The 27238-nt window shown below is 40.4% G+C and overlaps 2 protein-coding genes across 16 annotated transcripts in view; one reads left to right on the top strand and one right to left on the bottom strand.

Annotated features, from left to right (window-relative positions):
* TGIF2 (TGFB induced factor homeobox 2) overlaps positions 1 to 27238 on the top strand; it is a 371431-nt gene that overhangs the window by 34931 nt on the left and 309262 nt on the right. The window lies entirely within an intron of this gene.
* DLGAP4 (DLG associated protein 4) overlaps positions 1 to 27238 on the bottom strand; it is a 334346-nt gene that overhangs the window by 12614 nt on the left and 294494 nt on the right. The window contains exon 1 of one of the 15 annotated variants that reach the window (XM_083746171.1): positions 23843 to 24488. The exons of 9 other annotated variants lie outside the window; for them this stretch is intronic. The gene's annotated coding sequence lies outside the window, so the exon portion shown is untranslated. Of the gene's footprint in view, positions 1 to 12776; positions 12850 to 23842; positions 24489 to 27238 lie in introns of those variants that run through there. 5 more of the 15 variants (XM_083746174.1, XM_083746166.1, XM_083746164.1 and 2 more) reach the window with 5 other exon arrangements.

The following is a 27238-nucleotide window of genomic DNA, read 5'->3' as shown; positions in this document are numbered from 1 at the left end:
CTTTAATAAAATTCCTAGTTTGAAGGTGTCCCAATAATTCATTTTTTTTCTATAAAAAGGCAGCTCCTGTCAGAAAGCGATCTCACAAATAAGATGGACTTAAAAATAAATAAATAATGCCACCGACACATCCATATTCTGCCAGTTTTACAAGGACCTGGATCTAAGCTAACTGAAAAGTGATGCACATGTGCTGAAATTTGAGAGTTTAGTGCATACTTGTAGGTGGGTGTCGCTACAAGAACTTATAAGGTGGATTCCAACTTCCTTTGGCAACAGTTACAGAATAGTTGGCATATAAAGTTAACCTAAGTTTTTACTCCTAGGGACTATATTAAAATTACCTATATATTTTAAGCATGAAAACCTGTTTTTATTGTAAACCAGCTTCGATTTTAAAATTTTACGGTTTCAAATATGTATTTTGTATATTTTAAACAGGCTATGTGTATTTGAAATTATTTTAATCTTACTTTGTAAGTCAGCTCAAGCATTTTATATAGAAAAATGTAGGGTAAGCTACTGTTTTGCTTGTTTACTTCACAACTCTTCAGCCACTCAGTGGCCAACTCATTATGTATAATTATGTCCGAAGGCAGCTAACCTATGGTTTTTGTTGTTGCTGACTTGTTTCAATAAGCCACAGTTAAGATTAACCATAGTTTTTCCAGGTTCAGACGTAAGGCTAAACTATGGTTAGATGAAAACAGTTTCCTTCTTTGGCTACACTGGGGAAAAAATATGAGAGGCGGATCATTCAAGCACAAGCCTTGCCTTTTCAACAATAGCCCATAATTTATCATTATGTCCAAACACAACCTCCTAATCCAGTTGATATGAAATACTAGCCCCAAAGTTGTTTCTCTCTGAAGTAGTACCAGAAGACAGAGATGAATAAAAGGAGAACATACTTGATATTGTTTGTAAGAAAGGTTTGAGTGTAGGCAGTTGTACACTCTGTGTTTCAGTCCACTGAAATATGTGCATTGCATCCTGATTCTCCCTCTTAACAGTTAACTAAAGCAGTCAGTGCTGACAGAAACAGAGTCAAAACAGGACTACAGAGAAACAAGAGGGAGTAAACTGTATACCTGGGGGAACCCCAAGACATACATTAAATTTATTGACCAATCCTGCCCCTACCCAAAGCCAGTCCAATGAGCATGCTCAGTAGCCACAGAATGTTGCGTGTCCGTTGTAAAAGCAAAGGTGGAAAGGAAAGAAAAGAATTATTTGCTAGGTGCAGCCATGGCTGCCTAGAAGGAATTCTGAATAGGACACACCTGTGAGAAGAACAAACACTGCAATATTTTGTTGCAAGCCACACCTACTTGAAGCCCTCATCTTTTCCCTGGTCTGTTTTCAGCATTCATTAAAAAGCGACCTTGCATTACTCAAAGGGCACTTATTACAAGGACTTTCCCAGGCAGATTACATAATGAATACTGATTTTCCTCCTCATAATTAACTCTGAATAAATACTGTTTGTGGATGGTATTGAATATAAACTAGAAGAGGAGGAGGGAAATACACCTCAAAAGACTAAGGGAATTCTCACATTGGAAAATGGCTTTTGATAGTTTTGTTATGGATGTAAAGCATACACAACTCATCTGCATTGGAAATATTTCTCCTTCCTGGGATGTTAACACAAATAGCCTCCCAATCATTCCTGCTCTTTAAGCCCCAAATGAGCACCTAAAGGGGAAAAATACTAAAATTAGGAAGCCAGAAGTGATTGTACTTCCTCTCCTCACAGAGCCATCTATCTATTCCTCAGAATAATCTGCTTCAGAGCCCCAGAGGACATGAGGCCACAAGCCTGTGACAGAACAACAAGAAAAGCATCTCAAACTTTTCATCAAAACATTAATGTCTAGCAAGTGTTTAGCTCAATACACAAGAGTCTGGTAAAATATGGTGTTCAAACTGAAGCCTCAGAAATAATCACCCCTATAGTTTGTACATACATACATACAGTTTGTTAATACCATAGTATGGACAAATAATGGCTAATCTAATTAGTTTTATTTGTTAGCTATTCTCTAGCATTTAGTAGCTCAGAGGAGCACCTGTCTTATCCTCTATTTCATCTCTAAGTTCCAGAAGGTATCACCACAAGAAGTCAGTTATTGAGTAAACCTTTGGTCTACCGCATGCAGTAATAGTTCATCTAGCTTTCTTTCGGGCAGCGGCGTTCCAATGTCTTAGGTAAAGGTCATGCGGAGTCTTCCTACCCAATATCCAGGACCTGGATATACAGCATCGAACCTGGGATATTTTGCATGCAAAGCAGGTGATCAGTTTTGCAATATGAAGTGTACTTTTAGCTGGCAAGAACTGGGTGAAACATTACAGGCTCATGGGACGTTTAAAACTCACAGATTTCCTTCACCAGCACTTGGGGCCATAATGTCAGAAGCTACAGGCATGAAGAATTAGTAATTCTGAATTCTTACTTTCTCTTAAGTTTAAATAAGCACAACACTAGACTTATTCCAGTCAAATGAAATTTCTTTTAAACCTATATAAACAGGTTGCTTACTTTTGTTATATATGCTGCTTAGCTATCTGTCATTTTTCTGGCAATAGCTATTTTCAGAAAATAGCATTTCAGAAGTTGGTACCATCTATTTCGATTAATTATTTCCAGGCATTCTTGGTTGCCTCCAGTCTTGGCCAACATTCAAAAGCTTGCTGTCAGCTGTCCAAGATTATTTGAATTTGTGTGTGAAGATGTTAAAAAAATGGTTTAATCTTTAAATAGCAGCGACTTCATATTAAACAAGTCAGCACAATAATGCAGAACTAGTATGTATGTACCACACACCTTTTTTAAACAACAACAACCATAACCAAAGTTATATTTGCATGGTTCTTATTTCTTGAAGTGTTTTACTGTAGCAGAGAACAAACTGGCAGTAGAACTTGACTTTAAATCTAAAAGACTCGTTTGTTGCAAAGCATGGCAAGAACAACCCTACAGAGAAAGAAATGGGCTTTTTATCTGGAGCCAAGAGCATCAGTCAGCTTATTGAGGAACATTTGTTTACTTGGGCAAGAACTCAGTCACTCACAATCCAGGAAGACAGACACAGTTATGTGTGATGCTCAGTGCAATGAATGAACAAATAAGGAACCATAATTGTTTCAAAACAATTGCTGACCTGCATTATTCTGTTCTACCCAGTATCACAAACCCTTTGAGTTTGTAATGGTGGGTCACCAATATATTAAAAAGTAGAATACAGTGGTACCTCGCAAGACGTAATTAATTCGTTCTGCGAGTTTTTTCGTCTTGCGAATTTTTCGTCTTGCGAAGCACGGATTCCCATAGGAATGCATTGAAAATCAAACTTGCAAGATGTTTTCGTCTTGCGAAGCAAGCCCATAGGGAAATTCGTCTTGCAAAGCAACTCAAAAAACGAAAAACTCTTTCGTCTTGCGAGTTTTTCGTCTTACGAGGCATTCGTCTTGCGAGGTACCACCGTACCTGGGATTTGAACCAATCTAGTCCCATGGTGGAAGTGGGATAAAATCAAAACAAGCTCGACTATTCCAGCATTACTGGATGATTAATTATGATACCAGTTGGGTTCACTAGGTAGTTTCTACACTCTCATCCTTTATAAAGGAGGGACAGATACATGTTGCAAATGGGGGAAAGAGAAAATAAAAAAGAGCAATCCAAATAACCATAGGGATAAGATTAATAGTTTAATCTTAAGCAGTCACCATTACACAATGCAAACCAAGAAAGCACAAGCTACTCGTTTCTCCTGTGTAGTATGTGGAACGATAACATGCACATCTTGCAAAAGCTAATTTACTGATATCTCCTAACAGCAGTTTGATCACATGCAGTTGACTTTGTAAAATTCCTCAATCCTAAAGGGTATTGCAGTTTGATAATGAACTCTGTATCTTGCATTACACTTGAGACACAAGAATTTCAAGACATTCTGTCTCCACATGTGCATAGTTTACATAGCCATGTACTATTTTATAGAGGACCCACTCACCTGTCCCGAAAAAGCCACACCAAAAGGAAACAAACTATCTAGTTTAAAGACAATCGTAGATACAAGAACACACATGGCTACAAAATAAACTCCAATACATTTGGATTATATGGTACTTCAAAAGGTGAAAATGTAAAATTCAGGATGTATGACATTCCAGAATAATTTCTCAGGGAACACATTGGCTGCAAAATAACTTTTTTATTGGGTTCATAACAAAATCTGACATATTCAAGAAGGATGTTGTGAGTTTTAGGGCTGGACTTCCAACTTAATTCTACAAAATGGTCCACACATGACTGAATTGGCAAAAGTCTATTTAACAAGTTAAATGTAGCCCTTTGGCATATTCAGATTTAACAATGTGAAACCCACTGACCTAAACATATCACTTGCAAAAATACGAAATTTAGACTTTTCCATTTGAAGGGCCTAGGTGTCTTTTATACAGTGTTTTGCCTGTTCCACCCTAAGAATTATGTCTGCTCTCCATTAGATACAGCAAAAACACTGCAAAGTATGCTGCACAATGGATTTCAAGCAAATTACTACCATAATGGCAATTCCTTCAGTACTCACACAGATATTATTAAGCCATTTTGCAATGTTTGCCTCTTAATGCCCTCATCTGTAGAGTTGTACAGTGTTTCAGTAAGGCTGTGATCCTAAACACAGCTACTTGACAATAAATTCCATCAAGATTTGCTTCTGACAGGTGTGCTTGGTACCAGTGACAAATCTGGTATAAGGTATTTGATTTCCAGTGATGAGCTGCCCTTTGCTAAACCTGCTATTACAAGTTAAGATAACATAATGTGCAAGTACTGAGAGAGAGACTATTAAGAAGGTCACATTTCACATGGATAATTTGCTCATATTCAAGGAAAATGATAGCCTTCATTCTGATGGGACTGATTTCAGGGAATCCAAATGCTTGCTTGAGCTTGGAACAAACCCATGTACCTTTTAACCCCATGCCACCTTGCAGGCACTTTACTAGTTTTTGCTGCAATGGCTTGGTACCCCTTTAATCAGATGCAGATTATTCAAAGATTTGGCTCTGCCTGCAAGTCAAACAAACAGGGTGCACCCTAAGCATTATTGATTCCATTCATCTTTCAGTGAAGTGGATTGTTAGGCAACTGGTACAGAGGCTGGGAGACTTAATAGAACATTAGAATGCAAAGGTCCTCTTTATAATACAATGTGTTCCTTGTAGCAACCACCCACAGAGATGGATACAAGGCGGCAAGTGCTTAAAAGGTGTGCTGGTTTGTTGCGTGGTCTAAACAAGCTAGTGTTATATTGAATGTACACTGAGTTTCTCTTTCCATGTTCTTCCATGCACCATGGCAGAAACATTCATTTGAGCCTTGCCCATGAAACACCCAATGCAAGTCTGGTACATCTGTACTAGAGAACAACAATTCATTAATCAAAAATGATTTCTAAAAACTATTTTGGAAGGCACAAACAAAATTGGGTTTAGATTTAAATAAATGTTTCTATGGCAATAGCTACTCTCTCAAAATAGAATTTTATTGCTCACTATGAAACACAGGAATGATTGCAGCTTTCTAAATTTAGACAGGAGACTAAGATAATCAATTCCATTTTAGAATAATCCATATTTTTTCAGTGATGAAAAGATCTCTGCTTGTTCAGCCTTTGAATGCCTGGGCCTCTACTGAGAATACTGGTCGAAAAGTCTTTAAATATATTTTAAATTCATTATCTGCAATATGCAGCACCTTAAAAAAAACTGTTCCCCAAAGCACATAAATGAGATGCAGAACTGGTGACGTTTGCCTTTGTACAGAGCAAAGCTGCAAAAATTGTTTGCTTCTGTTGCTACAACATCAAAGGAGGTAGCAATCAGTATGTAGCCCGAGACACCTCTATTCCCAATTAGTGATGACAGCAGTTCTAGAAATTGTGATGACAGCACAGAGCATAGCTAACAAGATTCTGCGAGAAGCAAAGAAACTGGGAATATATAGATGAAATACTGGGTTGGATTCCAAAATCCAGTCGGTGGAGTTGTGCTGATGTAAAAGGCACCACTGGTGTCTGTAATGCAAATGGAAAGGAGGCATTGTACTGACAATTCACCCCCTCCATTACAGCCCCCCATCACCTCTTAAGCTGTACTGGAGGGTCCACCAACCTTTCAAAGCAGATGGGTTCAAGGGGTGGTGTTGATAAAATCAGTGAGAAATAGCACCTAGCACTTTCCATTAGTTGATCCTCCACTGGATCAATGACCAGTCATGGAAGGAGTCCTGTGAATGAAAGGGCAGCTTTGGATCCATTCTGCTATATAACCTTATCCTTCCCCCACTGCAGCCCACCATCTCATAAGTTCCAAATGGATGGGAAGATTCAACAATCCCAAGCAGCAGAATACAAGTCAGTTTCTTTAAATCCATTTTTTTCCATTTTGCTATTCTAACTAATGTTGGATAATGGATACGTTTCACCTTAAGGCAATTAGCAACATCTCCTCATTTTTGGAACAGAAGATCAATAAATTCTAATACTTATAAAAGTTTCTCTTCTTCTATCTTTACAGGCAACATATTTTATTTTCCTCTGGGAGCTCCCACAATAATTCCACCAGCCTATAAAAGGCACTGACCTACATTCTGCCTCTCCCGTTGCTAGGGCCTATATCAGGTTTCTTAACAGCTAACTCTTATTTCGGCTACCTTGATTTCTTTTTCTGGAATGTCTATTTGCCATTGTTTAAAAAAAGAGAAACAAGCCAGCACTTATTAATTATTCCCAAGGAAGCTGGCTGCAAGCTAAGGAATATTCATAGTAAATCTTTGTTTCTATTATCAACACACCTATTTTCATTACTTTGGAAGAAATGCCATATCAGTATTATTTGGGGATGGAGGTTATACCTTGGAGTAGATGGTGGGCGGTGCAAGTGTAATTTCTGTATGAAGAGGGATGCATGTAAAGAAAACCAGTGTGGCGTAGTATTTAACAAGTGGGACTAGGGGTGAGGAGACCCAGATTCAAATCCTCTCTCAACCATGAAGTTCACTGGGTGCCTTTTGGACCAGCTGTTCTCCATAACATTCCTTGGAGGTTGGTCAGGCTGGGAAAACAACACAGAGTAGGAGGTGGGCAGAAGAAGAAAAGGCAGCATGCTACACCTTGAGCTCTTTAGAGGAAGGGCAGCATAAAAATGTAATTAAGTAAAATACTGTCCATCTACAGTAAAATGGGCTGGAAACGAAGAAAGGAAAGAACTGGGAGCTCGCTTAAGAGTGTGCTCTTGATTCTTTCATTTTATGTTGGGTAACCTGATATCATGGTGATGTCATGCGACTGACAGGTGGATGGTGCCACCCACTTGTCAAAATAGCCACAGGGGGGAGGGGAGCTCTTCTGGCTCACTGGCCAAATCCTGTTCCCCACTGCTGATCTAGCTCTTCCTCCATCAGTGCTAACACACACCAATGTGATCTTTTAATGCATAATAGCAGTGAGCTGGCTCTGTCTCAACCATGAGTCACTCTTAACACAGAATGAAAGAAACTTCACTTGGATGCCCTGAAAGGAAAAGAAAAGCTGCTGGAGGGAGCTGATGTTTTGAGCAGTTACTTACAGGATATCATAATTCGCTCGATGAACTCTACTCAGCTGATTTCAATGTCCTCTACAGCAGGTATCTTTGACCTTTTTAGACTCATGGCCCACTTTTAACCCAAACATACATTTGGGAACCTATTTCTTTATATTTTACCATATATTTGCATGATAGTAGTACCGCTGTTGTGACCCACCTTGGATCAGGCTATGACCCACCAGCCAAAGACCATTTCAATCAGGACAGTGTACATTTTGTATTGACACGCCCCCCGCCAACAAACCCCCCATGTGAATACAGCTATGTGGTGGTGTTGGAACCTGTAGCAGCATCACCAGAAGCCTTTATCTGCTCCAACTGCAGTAAAATATGTCTCTTCTATATCTGTCTCTACAACCACAGCAGGTGCTGAAACTCTCCAAATGTTTGACTTTACCCACAAAGGTGCACTCTTCCATAGTCTCCCAGGTAAGACGTACGCCAACAAAGATTGTCCCAATTTGCTTTACCAGCATTTTAATTGTTCCTGTATTTTCTTTTTATGCATTTTTCCTTCTGGGAAGAGAAGTCTTTTCTTATGGAAGGCCAATATAGAAATTTGAAATAAATATTAAAAAAATTTTTTTGCCCTAACTAGCAGAAGCTAAGAGTTATGCAGAGTAATGACACCACAACTCCCTCCCCCCAAGAAGTATGCTTTTCACCCAGTCAAATTTGAAAGCTGTGAGTGGCTCAAGGTCACCAAATGTGCTTTGTAAACTTGAGTGAGGGTTTGAACCCTGGTTTCCCGACACTCTAACCACTACACCACATTGGCTCCTAGGCCAGTGGCAAGCATCCCCTTCCTAGGTAAGGTGCCCAGGAAAGTTGTCGCTAACAAGCTTGTTACTTTTGGATGAAACTGATTTTTCAACCATCTCAGTTAAGGCTTCAGGTTTGAGTTTGGGACAGAAACTGCCTTGATCACTCTAGGAAGGAGAAAGCACGAATGAGACACTGTTGATTTCCTTGGACCTCCAAGTGGCTTTTGATGCATTGGCCACAGTACCTTTCTGGGAAGGCTATCTAAGTTGAGCATTGGAAGCACCACTTAGTGGCAGGTCCCATTCCTATTTGCATAATTGATGCCAGAGGGTAGTGCTAGAGGAGCGTTGATTGACCCCTTGGCAGTTTTACTTAGGCGTCCTGCAGGGTTCTGTTCTCTACTCCTTGCTGTTCAACACCTACACAAAACTGCTGAGGTTATCCAGAGATATGCAAATGACACCAAGCTTTCTCAAATTCAGGTGCAGCTGCTGGTGTCCTAAACCAGTGCCTGGGCATGGTAATGGATGGACTGTATGAAGGCAAATGAACTGAAACTCAATCCAAACACAACTGAGATAATGTTGGTGGGTGATTCATCACCTAGGTGAATGGCTTTCAGACCTATTCTGAAGGGGGCTAAAGAATATCAGATACACAGTTTATAGGTGCTTATTCATCCAGCATTGCCATTAGAGTCCTGAGTGGCCTCTGTTGCCTGGAGTATCTTTTATCAGCTATTACCATATTTAAATTGAGATAACATAGCTACAATTAACCATGCACTGACAACCCATCTATATTGCAGTGAGTTGTACAAATGGCTGCTTCTCTTGTATACAAGGGGCTGCTTTTGAAAATAATTTGGAAACTGCACTTGATCCAAAATAGGCCTGTATGATTGTTAACTGGACAAATAGATCATATTATGCTAGTGCTTCATTAGCAGCACCAATTGCCAAGCCTGTCTCCAGATGCAGTTAAAAGTGTTGGGCAACTGAAACCTCAAGATCTGCTCCAGGTGGCTGTGAAGGAATGGGCCTTCTTAGTGCTAAGATTCCTGTTCTATAACACCCTTCCCACAGAAGCTCATCTGGCACTTTCTTTAAGTGCATGCAGGTGAAGACTTTTCTCCCAGGGTTTAAAATCCAATTTTAAAGTATTTAACTAAAAATATACACAGCACATAACCAGTGGTTAACTGTTTCTATTATCCTCTCTGTGGGAAAATGTTTATGCTGCAGACTGTTGATTTTAATACTTTGTGTTTATAGTATTTTATCATTTGCATTGTGAGCTAAGGAAAGAAAAAAAGTGCTATTGGGTAATGTTATATAATCACAGGAATAAATGCTCTCTGAATAAACACTCTGAACAAACATTGGATAGTGTGGAAACATTATAGACCACAGCTGAAAAATCTTGCCACCAGCATATTAAGATGGCAAGTGAACAATTTTGGCAGAAGAGAGCAGATAAAATTATTAAATCACATGCCATTAACCTTCAGGGGCTTGCTCCTTCGTTCTGGACTAAGTGTTTAAACTCTGCTCAATAAGGAACCCAAAGAATGACTATGCTAGGACAATTTTCTCCTTGGGAAGGAGTGTCACAATTAATAAGAAACTATTTAGTCATTCAAGCTACCAAGCCATCATCTGGAACACAGTTATTCACAGTTATTAAATTTTATTTTTCTAATATTGGAAGCCCTTTTGCATCCACCCTATTAATTTAGAGCAGGTTTACAATCTGCAAAATGCTCTGAAGACTGTGGTTCTCACTTGGAATCCTAGTTTAAGTTAGCATTTCACATGAAACAGCAGAAGCGGATGTTGCAAATACCAGAGGAGCTGACTCAGCATTGCCTTTGTTAAATTAAATGCAAAGTTTCCCTTGCTTGCCACAGTTTGAGTGATCACCCATTATATGCCCTGTACAGAACCAAGGAGTGTAATTGTATCCGATGTGGCTTTTGCTCATGAAAAACTATCAAGGGTGAAGAATTTTGCATCAAGGCCAGAGCTTCCTTTCCCTAATCTCCAGAAAGGAAAACTACAGACAGATGGGTCCAGTCAACAGCAGGAAAGCACCAGTCAGTTTCTAGGAAACCACATTAAATTTAATTAACCATTGCTTCCCTATAATTGGGGAGAAAGTAGAGAAGTTTTAGATCCCTGCATTCCATATACTCTCAGTTGATAGATATTACAATTTATAGAGAGATCAGCAAGGGAACTTTTTCCTCTGCAAGGAAAAAAAATACTGACTTTTGCATTCTTTAAGAAATCAGCATTAACTGTTTTCATTGCGAGTTATGATGAAATTTCCTTTTGTAAGTTTGAATCATACTTCGCTACGATTTTGATCTTTATTGTGGTGTTCATGTTTTGGTGGGGAGGGGCAGAATTTGTTATTTTTAAAGTATTGTTGGATGAGCACTTTTAGGAACTTTATTATACTCTTGGTTATTTATTTCTGATTTTAGCTTTTTTCATTTTATGTAGTTGCTGATTTGCTTTAAGGCATCTTTTTGTATAAAGCAACTAATACAATAAATAATAATTATCCTTGCTTCAGACATGCAGAAAGAAACCTTCTAATACTATAGAATGTTTTGAAACAGTCATAGACCAGCATTGTTTTGCAGTAAATGCAGCAAATGTTCAGCCCCCTACTCCATTCCCAACGATACAAAGATACTGAAAGCTTTGTAAGTTGAGCAATGTCCAGCAAAAATTTACTATGTGATCCAGACATATTAGAAATGTGCAATTTAAAGCAACACATATCTGGGTAGGAAATATGAATGTCAGATTCTGATTGCAGAGACACATTTTTCCACTACCCAGCATTATTCTAAGCATTATACACTGGACAACAGAACATGAAAGGGAGGTACGGTATTTTCTTGAGTGTTTTATTTATGCCCCAGGAAAAGTTTTCATATATTTTTTAAATAACAAGGTTTAATGTACAATCCAAGTTTCAACTAACAAAAGACAAGCATCAGATAAAAGCCTTTCCCAAGCATACCTAAGACTATGACTATATTCCAAATGGCAACAAGCCAAATCTTTTTACAGCCCAATTTCTCCTTTACATGTGACTAGTACAAAACGTTTCCCTAGATTCAAAACATTAAGACTCTCTGCTTCAAAGTTTCAGACAGGAGAATCTTACAGACATTCAGCCAAGTAATTAGAAATGCTTTACATATGTGCCTATGGAAGATGCTCAAACATGTTTAGTGCACCCCCAATCAAAGCAACAAACTCCTCATTTGCACACTACACAAGGCTAAGCTACAGCTGTTTTTGAAGATATAACACTAAACAGCAAAAGGCTGGCAGTAAGCAAACTCTAACAAATGTTTCTACTGCCTCAGTCAATTTAGGGGATCCAGCTAAATAGGAAATTAGACTGAAAGGTCATTTCCTCAATGTGACATTCCTGAGACTATTATGTGTCTACTTTTTTCATTCCAATGGTCGAGTCAGATCCTCCCCCCTTCCTTTTCTGGTAATGGGCTTTCATCCTGCCATTATGAATTTGGAGTCTGTTCCTTGAGTTACTAATTTTTTAGACTTTCATAAAGAGCAAGTAGCTTCTAAGAAGTTTTGCCACCACCGCCATTTAACCTTCAACATAAAAGGAGCTTTTAAATCCAGAGTGAATCAAGCAATACCACTGCCTCAAACATTCTCAAACATTAAGTCAGAAAGGCTAAACTAGTGCCTACAGTTATTCACAAATCTTGTTTACAGAGGCATATACATAGCAAAAAAGAACAAAGCATTGCAGTTAACTTCAGAATGAACAAAGAACTTGCTGCAAACCATTTTGAAAGCCAACACGACCTGTTTCTTCACGTGTAAACGTTAAAAATTTTGAGAGTAGCTCCCTCTTTCCTCATTTAGTTAAGAAAACTCAGACAAAACAGGTTTATTTTCAATATTCATAGAATCACAGAATTGTAGTATTGCAAAGGACCCAAAGAGAGCTCAACAGCTTTCAGAATGCTAGTCTGGTGACTTATTTATCCTCCACCACTGTAGCTTTCCTTTTGGTACTATAAACTATCAAGACATCTATCTAAATGTCTGTGCATTTCCACACAAAGCTATCAAACCTTGCTCTTGTACTCCAAAATAAAACACAAAAGAAGGTTTTTTCTTAACCTGAACATACAGGCACACAACACAAAGCAAAATGAAAAGAGGCAATGTATAGGATAGGTCTGCCTCAAGACTCAGCTTGATGCATTGATAGTTAAGAAACTCTGAACATAGCACCACAAAGCTGTAGCGATTGAAAATGTAGGCTCACCTAAACTTGGAACTTACCAGTGTCACTCGGGATGAGAAACTAGCAAGAAAGCAACAGAAAACCTCAGCCCTATAAACAGCTACATTGCTATCTCCAAGGAGACCATCAGCAACATAATAATGAGACTACAGTGACCAACAGCTGTGATGTATCCTTTATTTTCTTTCTAAAAAGAAGAAGAAGAAAGGAGATGGCTATTTGCTTCTTGCCCATGCCTTCCCTCCCTCTTCCCATCCTATGCACACTGAAAATTATCTTCCAGTCACCTAGCTACAGAAATAAATGTAGACACCAACACCCCAAAATCAGAAATAGGAATTGTACTTAATCCAGCACCTTCCACAAAGAAAAGTACATGAATGTTTCTTTTGAAACAAGTTATCACACTTAGCTATACATAGGAGCAGAGTGGTTCATTTCCAAACGGCTTTACTTAATATCATATCAACCATTTTAAAGATTTGTTGACAAATGCTTTTTCACCCAGGCAACAGCATATCACAATGGTTTGCAAGCCGTGGCTCTTATGCCAAGAGCTGTTCCTCCAAGACAATAGATAAGGAGAAAGCAGACAGACATTACCTACTATGTGCTCATCATACCTTCCCTCCACCCATTTACCGGTAAGTGCCGCCTTATGTTCTGTGTGACACAACACTATCTAAATGTGGCTTTACTAACCTGGTGCCTGCCATATGCTTTGAACTACAACTCTTACAGCACAGCTGGGGCAGATAAGAGTTGTAGTCCAAAACACATGGAGGGCACCAGGTTGGCAAAGACTGATCTGAATGCTAACAGATGTTTCTTGGCATTAAGATACAACCTGTTGTGCAGGAATCAAACTCTGAGCCTGGTTATACTATGGGCACAGTAGACAGAGCCCAAACATTCTGTTTCTGGCACAATTCATAAATCACTTGAAGATTCTATTAATAGTTTAGACAAGAATGTTATATGCAAGTTATGCTTGCAGAGAATCAACATCCCAAATAACTTGACTTTTAAACATTCAGTACAAAAAGCTTCTGGGAGATACCAATTGCTTCCATACAGAAATCTCTCCCTCTGTTTATGGATATAATGGGGTGGTGGTGGTTAGAGACACTAAAATATTGCCAGTTTTCACAACTGTTAAGAATGGAGCTTATTAAATGCAAATGAGAGATACTTTTTATGGAGACACCCTTAAATACTGTATACAAATCTAAACTGTTACTGACTGGATCATTCCTTTTTCCAAAATACTACTTTTCAGCACATGTGTACTTAATAAATATAAGGAAGTGAACAGGAGATGGGTGAAGTAGAGAGACACATCTTGTTAACTAAACTCTATCTCCAGGAGAGTTTGAAAGATGCATTAGGAAAAACATACATCAAATTTGTTTTATTGGGCACACGCCTGCACATTACAGACATGCACTTTGAACAGTTTTCTAGACTCTTCCCTGTAGTCACCTAAAGAATTAAACACAAGAGGAATGTAACATGATAAAGTCACTAGCAGCTTGTGAAAAGCGATTGAAAGACAAAATACTGCCAAGAATACTTTTGGAAACACGGGATATTTGGAATTCAAAAGACAAGAGGAAAGATGTCGTTTTAGGGCTGGTGGAATGAGCACCATTTCACTTGGGCTTTCCAATTCTTGTGGGTTTCAGAATGACATAAAACTACAGCTACAACTACAGCTACAACTATATGCTATCTCTTGGCCAACGAAATGGTTGGTACATTCCAAGAATTACAAACTGGGTTCCAGATGGCTGTTGCTTAGCAGCAGCCCACATGCTTAGTTGCTCAGGGAACAGGTTCCTTGCATTCTCATTAGACAGCTGCCTACTGAAACTGCTACGTAGTCCTGTCTGGGAAGATTTCTCATACTCAGCTACAAGCTGAGACAAGGATTTCAGTTAGAGCTACAGAATATGAAGAATACAAGTTAAAAACAGGACTCCAAAGCAATCACCTGACCTCAAAATGGTTTTAAAGCTTGGACATGCATCTTATTTCATCTTACAAAGCAAAATGGAACAATGTTGCCACCAACATCTATTAAACACTCCAGACTGGAGACTATGTGATAGAATTTGCCTGTAACAACGCATTATTCATCCAAACAAAAAACCAAAATAGCAACATGTTTGCCTGGAGATATAAGCACTGATGATCAAAATGTTTTCAAAATATGGGAGCATCACCATGAGGAGACTCGGAAGACAAAGCGCTCCTAGGATTATTTGGCATCAAGATTTGCTAGCTTGCATCATATATGATATTTACAATTTTCAGTGCAACATAACTGTGAAATGTTTGATATCCAATGAAGGACAACAGTGTTGAAAACAACTTTTTTTTCATTCCATTCCAGACTGATCCTCTAATGCATGCGGATGCAGGATAGACAACAGGACTTTGACTAGAGCCTCCTTCATAGAGGTGGTAACATATATGCTTTCTGAGCACAAAAGGGCATCAGCATAGAGTATTGCACACAGTTCATAGACAAGTTAAACACCAGACAGGGCTGATTCAGTGTATTACTCACCCATAGGATTACTTGGTTAAATAAAAAACCCTAGAATTCCTTTTATTTTCTGTCATACATAAGATAATTTAAAAGGTATTAACCCTGTATCTCATAACAGTTATTTCCATAATGGGTCTTTAAACCAAGTTACTCAGTATTTGTTCAAAAACCTTTATTTGCATAAAATACCCTCAGTTCATCAACAGCAGCATCTGAGTTTTTCACACTGGTGTCCAATGAAGCACCCCATACTTTGAATTACGTGTCAAGTTTCCATGTCCCATTACACTACTGAGGATAACACAACTGAATACTAGGAAACCAGGTTTACAGATTTAAGACTCACAGCGAGAAGAGAAAGGAAAACACTGCAATTTGATCTTGGATGCCTTCATGCAGTTTCCTTACCAACTAAAGTTCTCATGAAAGTTAACTTTAGGCGACAACACTACCCACAGTTACATGGGAGCAAGCCTCAATGAATTTAAATAGGAGTTACCTCCAGGTACATAATGCATTAGATTGCAGGTGTAATCAATAAGAAGAACTCCAAAAGTGCTTAGTAGTCTTCTGCTTTTAGAGCAAATATCGAAAAAGAAATATTGCTGCTTGGTGCATTCAGTGGGTTTCTGTCCAGCCTTCAGTACAATCATTGTTCCCTTTCTCCAACAACGTGGTGTATGCCCACTGCATGTTTGGAGGTGCATGTCTCCCCTCTACATTTTACATACTGACCACAGCAAATGCTGGTGGACACACAATGTCCATTACACATAAGCGTAAAACTAATGGAAACAAGTTATTTAGAACTACACTGGATACAACCCAAAGTTTCCAAATATAGAAAAAAGCGTAGAGATAGTCTATGCCTAGCCTGAAAATGATGGTATTATTTCTAATGGACAGTGCTTACGACTAAGCGCCAGTCAACCGCCCAATGGATTTAGAGCCTGAAATTGCAGAAAAAGGTATGTCTTACCTTTTAAGCATCAAGCAATAGGAAAAGACTGTACACTTACTTGAGATGCAACTAATCCTACTATCACACTGAATGACATCCAGCAGATTTGCAAAATATCTTCAACTGGAAGCAATACTTATGAGAGTTCTTTATGCAAGAGAAATACATCAAAGAGCTTTGCCAGAGAAATAGTATTGCAAGGTCCTTGAGAATGAAAATGAAACCCATTTGTCCGCTAATTTTACGTAGCATTTGTTCATTTTGAGAATGCAAACAAATTAAAAATACAATCTCATCCAAGGGAATACAAGTTAGAATTGAAGAGTCTTGAACTATGGATTCTTTCATAGTGTGGGAAGGCAGAGGTGGGCATGATTCATGTAAAGGGCTTTTTAATCAGTTCCCACTCTGGATGGTTTTTAGAAACAGCATTCTTTTAAAAATAAAAAGAATAAGCAGGAGTTTCTTCATGTTATTATTAGGGAAGCCCATCAAAAGCGATTTCCTTTTGTTTGGGGCTTGCTTCCTGACTCACCACTGATCCTTGTTTGTGAGAAGTGCTAAGAGGTTGGGAACCCCAGATTAGATCAAGACCACATGGTGCAGGCTTTTAAAAAACCCTTCTCTCCTGTGCCATTTTCCTTATCTAACTTGCTCTCCCTCTTGAAGCAAAGGCACATGTTCCTCGCCCCACCCCAGGCAAATACTAGCATGGGAGAAAGCAACTTATATTGTGAAAATACAAGAAGATAGATTTAAAACCTTGCCAGTACTACAGCCTCAATCCAATGGGGATGGGGGCTTCCCCATGGCTGCATTTTAACTCAAATCACAAGAGAAGTTGCTGATAAATGGCAACTATACTATCTCTTAATTTTCCTAGTATGTGGATACTGTTTTTTATTGTATCTTCTTTTATTTATTTATAATTTGTTTAGAAAATTCAATAAATGTGTTTGTGGAGGGAAGCACAGAGGAAGTCTGATCGTGGATCTCCCACTGCCTTGTGTAGTTTGGTCTTCACAACGCCTTTTCATCTTATTGAAAATGATATGAACCAATATTATTTAATAATCTTTTGAACATATGACCACGTCACACAATTTGGAATGCGGAGTTTTCCATGTTAGACTGGAATAACAGGAATGTAAAGTGATGACAGCATCAAAGTAAAATTGCTCTAAGCTCCTATGTATGCATGTGCCCCAACTATGCTAGATTGTTTCTGAGGTTGGTTCCCAGCCAAAATGTGCCAAATTCAAGTTCAAACTAGCTGAGAGGGGGGAAACAGAGTGGTGTGGTGTATGCATCACTTTGCAAAGGCACAATACCTGTTATTCTTAAGGAGGAGGTAAAGTAACACCCTGGACCCAGGGTATTTGACAGCTACTGTCTGATTGCCGATACACCCTTTCGGGGGATAGTGACTGAGAGGGCAGTGGCAACCCAACCCAAGTACTTAGAAGAAACCAGTTATCCGGGTTCATTTCACTCTGAGTTCAGACCTGGTTTTGGAAGTGAATCAGCATTGGTTACCCTGACAGGGACATGGTAGTGCAACCCTGGCATTTTGCTTGAGCTCTCAGTAGCTTTTGATAACGTAGTCACTGTATCATGCTGGACTTGCTCAGTGGGTTGGAAGTAGGAAACACTGTGTTACAGTGGTTCTGCTCCTACTTGTAGGGTTGGTATCAGAGTAGCACTGGAGGATTGTACCTTGGCAGCTCGGCTACGGAGTAAAGCAGAGTCCCATATCATCTTCAGTGCTGTTTAGCGTCCATAGGAAACTGCTAAAAGCAGTCTTTAGAGGATCTGAAGCACAACAACATCATTATAGTGATAATACTCAGCTTGATTTCTCCATCTGAATCAGGTATGGCCATACAAGTTCTGGATCGGTGTCTGGATGTGGATTGGTGTTTGGGCACAGCAATAGGCTAGATAAGGGTCAATAAGCTGATGTTGAATACTGGCAAGGGTTCTGAAGGAGTAGGTATGTAGTCTGGGGGTGCTCCTGGAACCATTTTCGACTTGGAAAGCCCAAGTGGCTGTAGTGGATAAAAGCATCTTTTACCAGCTTAGTGAACTATGCATACACAACCTCAAGACTTGATTACTATAATGCATTTTATGTGAGGCTGCCCTTAAGCTTAGTCCAGAAGCTGCTGTTAGTACAGAATGTAGCTACTAGGTTGTCAAGTGGAATATACAATACCACTATTAAAAGAGCTACACTGGCTTCCAATTTGCTAATGGGCCAGGTTTAAGGTTTGGTATCAACCTACAAAGCCCTAAATAATTTGGGACTAGGAATCCAAAGGAACCCCTTCTCCTGTACAGACCTTCCTGGTCATTAGGGCCATCTGCTGAGGTCTTCATGGTTATGTGGAAGCTCATCTTGCAGCAACCAGGAAAAGGGCTTTTTCTGTGCATTGACAGTGCATGCTGAAACTATATGTCTTTACTGAAGGCTTTGCTGGCTATTGACAGCAGTCATTTGTCAAAACTTTTATGTTATATTTTGAACTGCCTACCAAAGCTGTTAAGTTTATTTTTCTGTTATTGTATTTTAATGGATTTTATTGTAACCTGCCATGAGATGTTTTTTATGATATGTGGTATGCAAATAGATTAATGGATGCAAGGTCAGAAAATGGGGAATATCCTGATGTCAGCTTCTTGGGCTCTTCATCAGATTCCCCCCCACACACACATCCAGAAGTACAGGAAGACACCTGGTCAAATCAGGGACTTTAACTCCCAAGACACTCCCACAGGGACCCTGGGAAGCCAGCTGTGGATGTTATACAACCCATGACATCTTCCAGCCCTTCTATGACCTATATGGATAAGAAGAAAACCAGCACAGGCTGAAGAATCTGGTACATGTAGGGTGGATAGATTTGATGCACTGCACCAGTGTCACAGACCCCTAAGACAAACACGGATGCAGTTTATTTAAATCCCTTCTAGCTCTCTATCAAAAGGGTATTAATAGGCCAATTATTCCCTATAACTCACTTTTCTAGCTTCGTTACCCAAGACTGAAAAAATGCATAAGCCAATTTTTACAACCACACTAGCTCATCCTTTACGACATGCAGCAAGTCAAATCACATTAGCGTCTGTGACCTCATCACATTACACAGGTCTTGGCAGAGAGTCCAATTCATCATGTGAGTAAACATGACGGCTACAGACTCTGAGATACTTATACAAGGATTGTTGAAAGGAAGCGAATCGGAAGTGCTTCTACCGTGTCCTACGCTCTTCAACAAGTGAAAATGAAAACTTGGAAGAGCTCAGCAAGTCTGCTACTAGTCTGTACAGAGGCCAAAGTCAATCATGTATCAAATGCTACCACTGGAACTCAGCCTAACAGATATTTAAGACAGTGCACAAACAAATGTTTGTTAACAGAGCTTCAGTCAATAAACAGCAGCTGAAGGTTTTTGAGCTTCTGCCACCTTCAGTAAGCATAGCTGCAAAAATAGAGGACATCTAATATTTGCCAAAGTATGTAAGGCCTCCACCCAGCCCAAATTCCAGAGTTTGGGAAGAGAACTGCAACTTGGCTAGATACCATATTTAATTCCATTGAACCCACTGAACCATTTCTGCAATTTTGCAAAACCAGTCTAAAATGAGAAAAAGCTTAGATGCAGAACCAGACACCTCCTGTTCTACACATTCAATGATACCACAAGTTTGTGACATGACATCACTAACTGTTTCTGTAGCAACTGTTTCCGACAGAAATGAATCAGTCAAACAGGAGGTGGCCAATTAGAGAGCAGTAGAACAGGCTTTATGGGCACACAAAGACTTTGTAACTGATAAAAATAGGAAAGCAAATTATAGAACGTACAAATAACTTAATGAGCTCAATCTAATGGGTTTCAGGAATGCCTGCTATATTTAGATCTGCCCAACTGTATCTTAAAAAGCAAAACAAAAACAGTGTTCCATAATGGAAATGGTAAAAGCTTTAAAATACATTACTAGTTCCTGTAAGCTCTCTCTCTGTGTGTGTACATACACACACACACAAAATAAATACACAGAATACATGGAAATCTCTATAGTCTTTGTGGGGGAAAATCCCCTGGCCAGGAGAGCAAGAAACAACCTCCTTTTCTCTGAATTCTGATTTCAAAGAATTTTTTAAAATTAAAAACTACATACTTCCTAAATTCGTTTCCTTGGGGTTTTGGGGGTGAGGAGGGAAGGGAAAAATGCCAGTATATTAATCAGTACTGTTCTATGCCAAGTAAGCAAATAGCAGGTCCAAGCATTTCAAAGCATGAGAATAGAAATTAAAGTAGTATTTTCTTGTGCACAAGAGTTGCCTGCCACAGTGTCCTCTTTACAGCTACAGGCTGGGACCTACAAGCCAGAGAAAAAGCCACAGCAGTAGAACAGTAGGATGCTCCACAGGATTGGAGAAGGGCTGAGTGGGAGAAGACGAATGTGCTGCTCAGGTGAGCTGATGATGAGCCAGGCATAGGCCCCTAAATCCGGATTCTGATATGCAGCTCTTAAGCTTAAGAATCTGGGGAACCACAACAAAAATCAACCCATAATAAAATACCCAACAAGAATACGATCCCCAAGATATACTATTGAAATAGTTTTGGGGAAGGCAGAATAAAGAGGTAGACTGAACCAATGGGCTGCACTATCATAACTTATACCACACTGACTCTCCTCAAATCCACAAACTCTGTATTGCTCTGTCTTTAGTAGATGAGATTGCTTAAACTACTCTGTGTTCCATGGACACATGCAGGTGAGCAAAGCGTTTTTGGGGATGGTAATGTCCTTAAAAGCAACAACACAACAGACTTCAATAGTACTGCAGCACCTCAAAAGTGTCACCGATGAAGGCTTCTGATAAAATGCTAAAGCCCTCTAAAGCTGAGAAACACCATGCAAATCTTATTTTATAATAAGAGTGTGTATTGAATGAGAGAGTTCACCCTCAAGAACCCAAGATCCAGTAGAGAAAAGACAGAAACAGGACTATGCTCCTGTTTAGTTTTAGTAGCTCTAGCCAAAAGCTATACCTCACAACAAGTAATTAGGATGTTAAGACTGCAGGGTGGAGTAGCAACTTTGCAGCTGCAAAATTAAGTGGCGCTGCACAGGGTTGGGCAAGGAAAAAAACCCATTTCATGTACTGGCTATAAAGGACATACTTTGCAGCTAAAATTCAAGTTCATACAACGCTAATTTCAGATTGTCTGGAAGTTTAGCTCACATAACTGTAGCCTCTAACTTGTTCAGTTCTCAAGAGCTCTGGACTACAAGGCAGACTTATTTCAACAGCATCAAACATACCTGAAAGTATCTGCAGGAAAGGGTTATGGGTATGAGAAATCCCATTAGGAATGGTGTTGGTCTACATAGGAAATTTATTTTGAGTTATCACAACCTAAACTTTGGAGACAACATCCTGTAGTACAGAAGTTTCACAGTACAAGGGGGAGCAGTTAAGGCAGTGTATAAAAGTAACAGAAGAAAAGCTGGAGCGAATTAATGCAAAAGGTACAGTGTTAATGCTCCTTTTATGAGCCTATGACTTTTTTGTCCTATCCAATGATGAGAAGGTAGAAAGAACTGAAGGAATACAGAAACACTTACCTTATTTAATGATCTGTTCACGACACTCAATCAAAGGGAGTGTAGCTAGAAATAGAAACTGCAGAAGAAAGCAGCCTCCATACCTGAGATTGACAAAAATTACTTAAAAGCAAACTCAGCCGTCATAAAGGACTAGCCCAGTTCTGTCTTTGGACTCAAAAATATACCTCAAAGCTTGTGCTAATGAATAATGAGACACTACTGCATGCAGTTATTTCACTAGAAATCATGACTTCAGTATAAAGAACAAGACAGTTTGAACCACATTTGAGATAACATGAAATTCAATAGGCATTAAATACAAAGTATATTAACAACTGACAGCACTGTGGTCAGTAAACACCCATGATGAACTGAGTTCAAAGGAGTTTTATCCCCATGCTCTACATGATGAATTCAAGAAGCACATAACATCCTATTCTGTAATGCATCCTGTAACGGAACCTAAACAAATATAACTGAAATAGCCACGTATTCTTCCTTGTTCACCCCTGCTTTTGCTTTTTGCTCCAGGGGCAGGGACCTGTCCTCTGACTTGCTGTCAAGTGCCATGTATGCCAAAGGAGGTAAGAAAGGGCTGCAATCTGAAGTACTGTACACTTAATTGAAAGTGCACCCCACTGAACACAGGAGCAAACACAAAGTGTTGGAATGAGTAAAATACTGCTGCATAGTTATATGCAACTGAAATGCCTGCCACTGCCACCTTCCACTGCCACCTATACGAAATAAAAGCTATATATTTATGTAAGTAAATTCTGTATTTACAAACTGCAAGGGGGTGGGGAAGCTCATGTAAAAGGCAAACTTAGACGGGATACAACTCAGAAGCTGCTAGAATACTGACAGTTACCTAAATACCAAGTTGGCAAGACCACTTGAAGCAGCTAGCTTAAAGATGGGGACACAGGATCAAAGAACACAAAAATCTTCTTGAAATAATATAGAGCTACCGTAGGCTGAAGTTTGACTCATAATGTACATGCAACATATGTTTGGCAGGTAATCACTAACCAGTAGCATGAGTCAACTTTCCCTTTAAATTGTCTCAGTATCATAAGACTGGAAATGATGAAGGAGTAGGCTAGAGGGATGGAGTGTGATTTTAGCCCAGTTTTCGCTAACCTAGTATCCTTCAGATGTTTTAGACTACAACTCCCATCAACCCCAGCCAGCACACGCACTACTAATACTCTAGAGATGAAGCAGATGATTGCTTTCACTTTTTTGCTTTCAGTTTTTGACATAGCCACAACCCTTGGGAGTCAAGCTCCTTTCACTCCTCCTAAGCTACCACACTTATTAAGAACACACTGTTAGCTCACCAGTAATTACATTGCAACACAGACACCATTAAAACACACCCTCTCGAAACATTAAAAGCCTGAAAATGGCAAACTAGGAAAGTGACTTTACAGGTATCTGAAGAATGAAAACAGAATTCTACATGCAATCATTTAAGGCTTAAAATGACATGTCAAAACTGGCAATTCTGAAACATTTTCACAAAAAAGGCAGTCCTATATTGTAAACTAAGATCTCTCCCCCCCCCCCATCTTATAGGGGCTGTGGCTACAGTTTAAAGGTATCCTAGTAACAGCAGCAGCGACCAAGAAATGCCATTACTCTCCTGTGGTCTACCCCGGAAGTCTGTTTTTATTAATTATAATTATATACGCTCCCATCAATACACATCCCTTGGGAGCCGATCACCAAAATTAAACCTAATTAAAAATCAAAAGTAAGAGAGAGAGAGAGAGAGAGAGAGAGAGAGAGAGAGAGAGAAAACAAACCCCAACATACCCAAACGACCTCATTTCCCCTTCCACAAAGGCAGCCCAAACCAGTCCAGATGCAACTACAGCGGCGACTTCCAACTACCGGGTGGCGGAATTTAAAAGGCCCCACTCCCAAATTCCTCTCACAACCCGCGTGCTTCTTCTTACCCTCGTGGGATTGAGGCCCAGTGTGGTGCTGCCCGGCTGAGAAGTTTCCATGGAGAGCGAGAGCGAGAGAGGAGAGGAGGGCAGGGTGGCCTTGCCTGGCTGCCCGCCGGCCCACGGGTGGCGAAGAGAGGCAGGCCAGGCACCGCACCGCCAGAGGCTGGGGAGAAACTTTCCTTCGCCCTCCTCTGTTGAGTCAGACGCGCCGCCTCACCCCAAGGAGGGACAGAGGGAGGCGCTGCTCACAAGAGCCCTTCCTCCCCCCATTCACCTCCGCCGGCCTCCACGCTCGCTTCCCCGACGCGCCCCGCCCGGGCCCTGCCTCCCTCAGCCGGCGCCGAGGCGCTACTACCCCGGGGAGGAGTGTCTTCTTCCTCGCCCGGCCTGGCCTGGCTGGAAGCGGCACCGGGGCCGGCCGCGAGCCCTGCGTTGGCAAGGCGGGAAGCCCCGTTTCTCCGCGGGACACAAGCGCCTACCTCGCCGCCGCTGCTTCGCGGCCTTGCTGTAAAACCGCCCCTCAGCCCTTCCGAGTCCGGGGCGAGGCCTGTGATGGCGAAACGCGGTTGGGGCCCAGCCCGGAGAGCAGCTTCACGCTTCCGACCCACGAGTGGGTGGGGAAGCGCTCAGGGACTCCACGGAGGGTTCCCCCCCCCGCCTCTTCGGAGTGCGGTGGGAACGCTGCCATTCAGGCCTTTAATTACCCAATCTATGGCCTTTAAAACTATGTAGGGGAGGGCGGTTACTGTTTTTGTTTGTTGCTACGGTTTGCATTTTCGTTTAATTATATTGTCTACCGCCCTGTGATCCTCAGAGGAAGGCTAGTATGGAAATTTAAGGATTCTGTCCCAGCAGAATCTGTTTCACTGCTGGTGAGAAAGAAGGGGTCAGCATCTATTGGTAGGACTCTGGGCAATCTGCAGTTAAGATCACCAAGGTTTTCTGACTTCCATTTTTTTTTTTTTACTGTTTTTGCCATCCAAATAGGCTGCCAGAATGAAGAAAGCTTGCGGGGGAGGAGGGCACCAGGAATGGCATTTTGCTTCTGAAAATGAATTCCTGGGCCGAAATGTTTATGTTCAAAAAGTCCTTGGTGGTTTTGACCTTGTTTCCAGCTGACTGGCCTCAAGGTGGCAAGGGGAGAGGGGTGTTGATCCCACCTTCATACACCCCTGGGTTAGGGGGTAGGCCCTGCTGCAGTAGCCCATTTCTGGCAGACCTCCTCCTAGTGGTCTCTGGGATTTCCCAAAAATCCTGAGCCAGGTGGACCTTGGTTGATCCTTCATTTAAGATGCATTTACTGCTTTAATGCTCATTGTTTGCTACCCTGGACTTCTTTGGGAGGAAGGGTGGGATATAAATTAAATAATAATAATACTATGCCTTACATGTTTAAAACCTAATCTACACATGCAGAATGAGATGTTAAATTAGAAGGCCACCACAGGCTTTTGAACACTCTGATGCAAAAAACACAAATCCACCAACTCAAGCTAGCATATAGGGAGAATGGACTGTAGTTTCACCCACTTCTCACCATGTTAGTTCTATCTCAGAAAGCTCTTAGCACACGTTGTGTGCTGCACTGGAGACCAAGACCAAGCAAGAAAGCATACACAGGATAATTTAGCACAGATTAATTATGCTGCAACAAGCAAGCGATTCCAACTAAGTCCTATTGCTTTCTGGCAGAGCAATTCAAACCCCATCTGGGCAAAGGCAGGGTGGGATGAAGCAGCAAGGAGTTTGGACTGTACCCTAAGTTTATTATGTAACTGGTGGTGCAAGAGTTTTAGTTTTAAGTAGATGGTACATGTCAACCCACTCCTGTCATAAGATACAGTGACAAAAATACTTTTGAGAATATAGTTACTATTCCTTCACCACTGACAATATCCTGAACCTCACCCCTACTTGAATTTTGACACTTTTAGTATTTGAAGTTTGCTTTAGCACATGTGTACCCTGCCTTTCCTTCAAGGTACTCAGGGTAGCGTATGGGGACTTATTCCATTTTATCATCATCTGCAAGGAAGGCGTTATTTATTTGATAGATTTCTATTGTACCCTTTCTCTAAAATGGAGCATAGGTAGCTTACAGCAATAATAAAATACCATAATCAAAAGAAAATACTCAAATAAAAACAAGGAACATGTGATAAAACTGTAGAACCTCACCACAAATACTACTTCAACATCTGAATGCCTGGACAAGTTCAACTCCTTTTCCTTTTCCTTTTTTTTTTTTTTTTGCAGTGGCTGAATATCAAATGCCATTTGGGAGGGAATTTCAGGGGTGAAGGGCCACCACTAAAGAAGCCCTGCCTTATGTCACTTGCCCTTTCAAATAACAGTCAGTTACTCAAAGCCACCCAAGAGAGGACACTTTTTCTCAGATATCTTGGTCCAAGTCCAAAATAATCCATACAGATTCCCCAATGAACTGAATAGGCCAAGTAGGCCATGGTTAATCCTTTGTAGTGCTGCTATGCAGTCCAAACAAGCTGGTATTTTTAATTCCAAAAGTAAGTAGTAAGGCATTTGCGAGCCTCAATTTTGAAAGTATTTGAGAGAATAGGTTGACAACAGAAGCACAGCTGCTACATTCTTGTTCACTGCTGTCATTGGGGCACCTTATGGAAACCTAGAATCTTTAAAAAGCACTTGTTTCATAAGGATTTTAAACAAGCTAGTAATAAATCTAAACAGGGTGTTAAATTTTGACTACAGGGATGTTCCTACAGCCTTAAAAGGACTTGAGGCAGGACCATGACACGCATTTACATACAAGTTTGTTAATGCAAATGTATAGTGTAAATTAGGCTGACTCAGAGGGAAAGCTGCCCTGTAAGTAAATTCAAATATGAAATAAAGGGGAGACACGGGGATGGATGGACAGACACCAGATCTAGGGTCTACTGCAAAAGATCCAGGGCCCAGCCCCCCATAGCCCCTCCCAACACCATTGCTTGACCACCGTATTTTGTATTGTTATAAATAATGAGACCTCGAAAAGTCATTATATCCAGAAAGAACAGGAGGGAAAATAAGAGACTAGGTTTCAAGTGCAGCACTTTTTAGGTGTGTCACATTTTAGGGCAAATTCTACACAATTGTCTTCTACACAAACAAACCTGAAACCTACTTCATTATCTCAGTCAGAGCATATTGTAACTAGGGCTGGGCAATGTTACATTTTCAACATCGTGATGTATCACCAGCTAGACATTGCAGTTTGGCGATATACCACGATGGTGAAACAAAATCCATTGGCCCCAGCCAGCTAGAGGCAGGGTGAAATTGCCACAGCTCTCAACGCCAGAGCTGGAACCCTTTCACCTCAGTGTCTTGCAGGAGGGCCAATGCAGCTGGCCTAGGCCACTGCTCAGCTGGGGGGCAGGA

The sequence above is a fragment of the Podarcis gaigeae genome (assembly GCF_964106915.1).
Source record: "Podarcis gaigeae genome assembly, chromosome: 6".
NCBI classification, from domain to species: domain Eukaryota; kingdom Metazoa; phylum Chordata; class Lepidosauria; order Squamata; family Lacertidae; genus Podarcis; species Podarcis gaigeae.
This window is presented reverse-complemented; position numbering and strand designations above follow the sequence as displayed.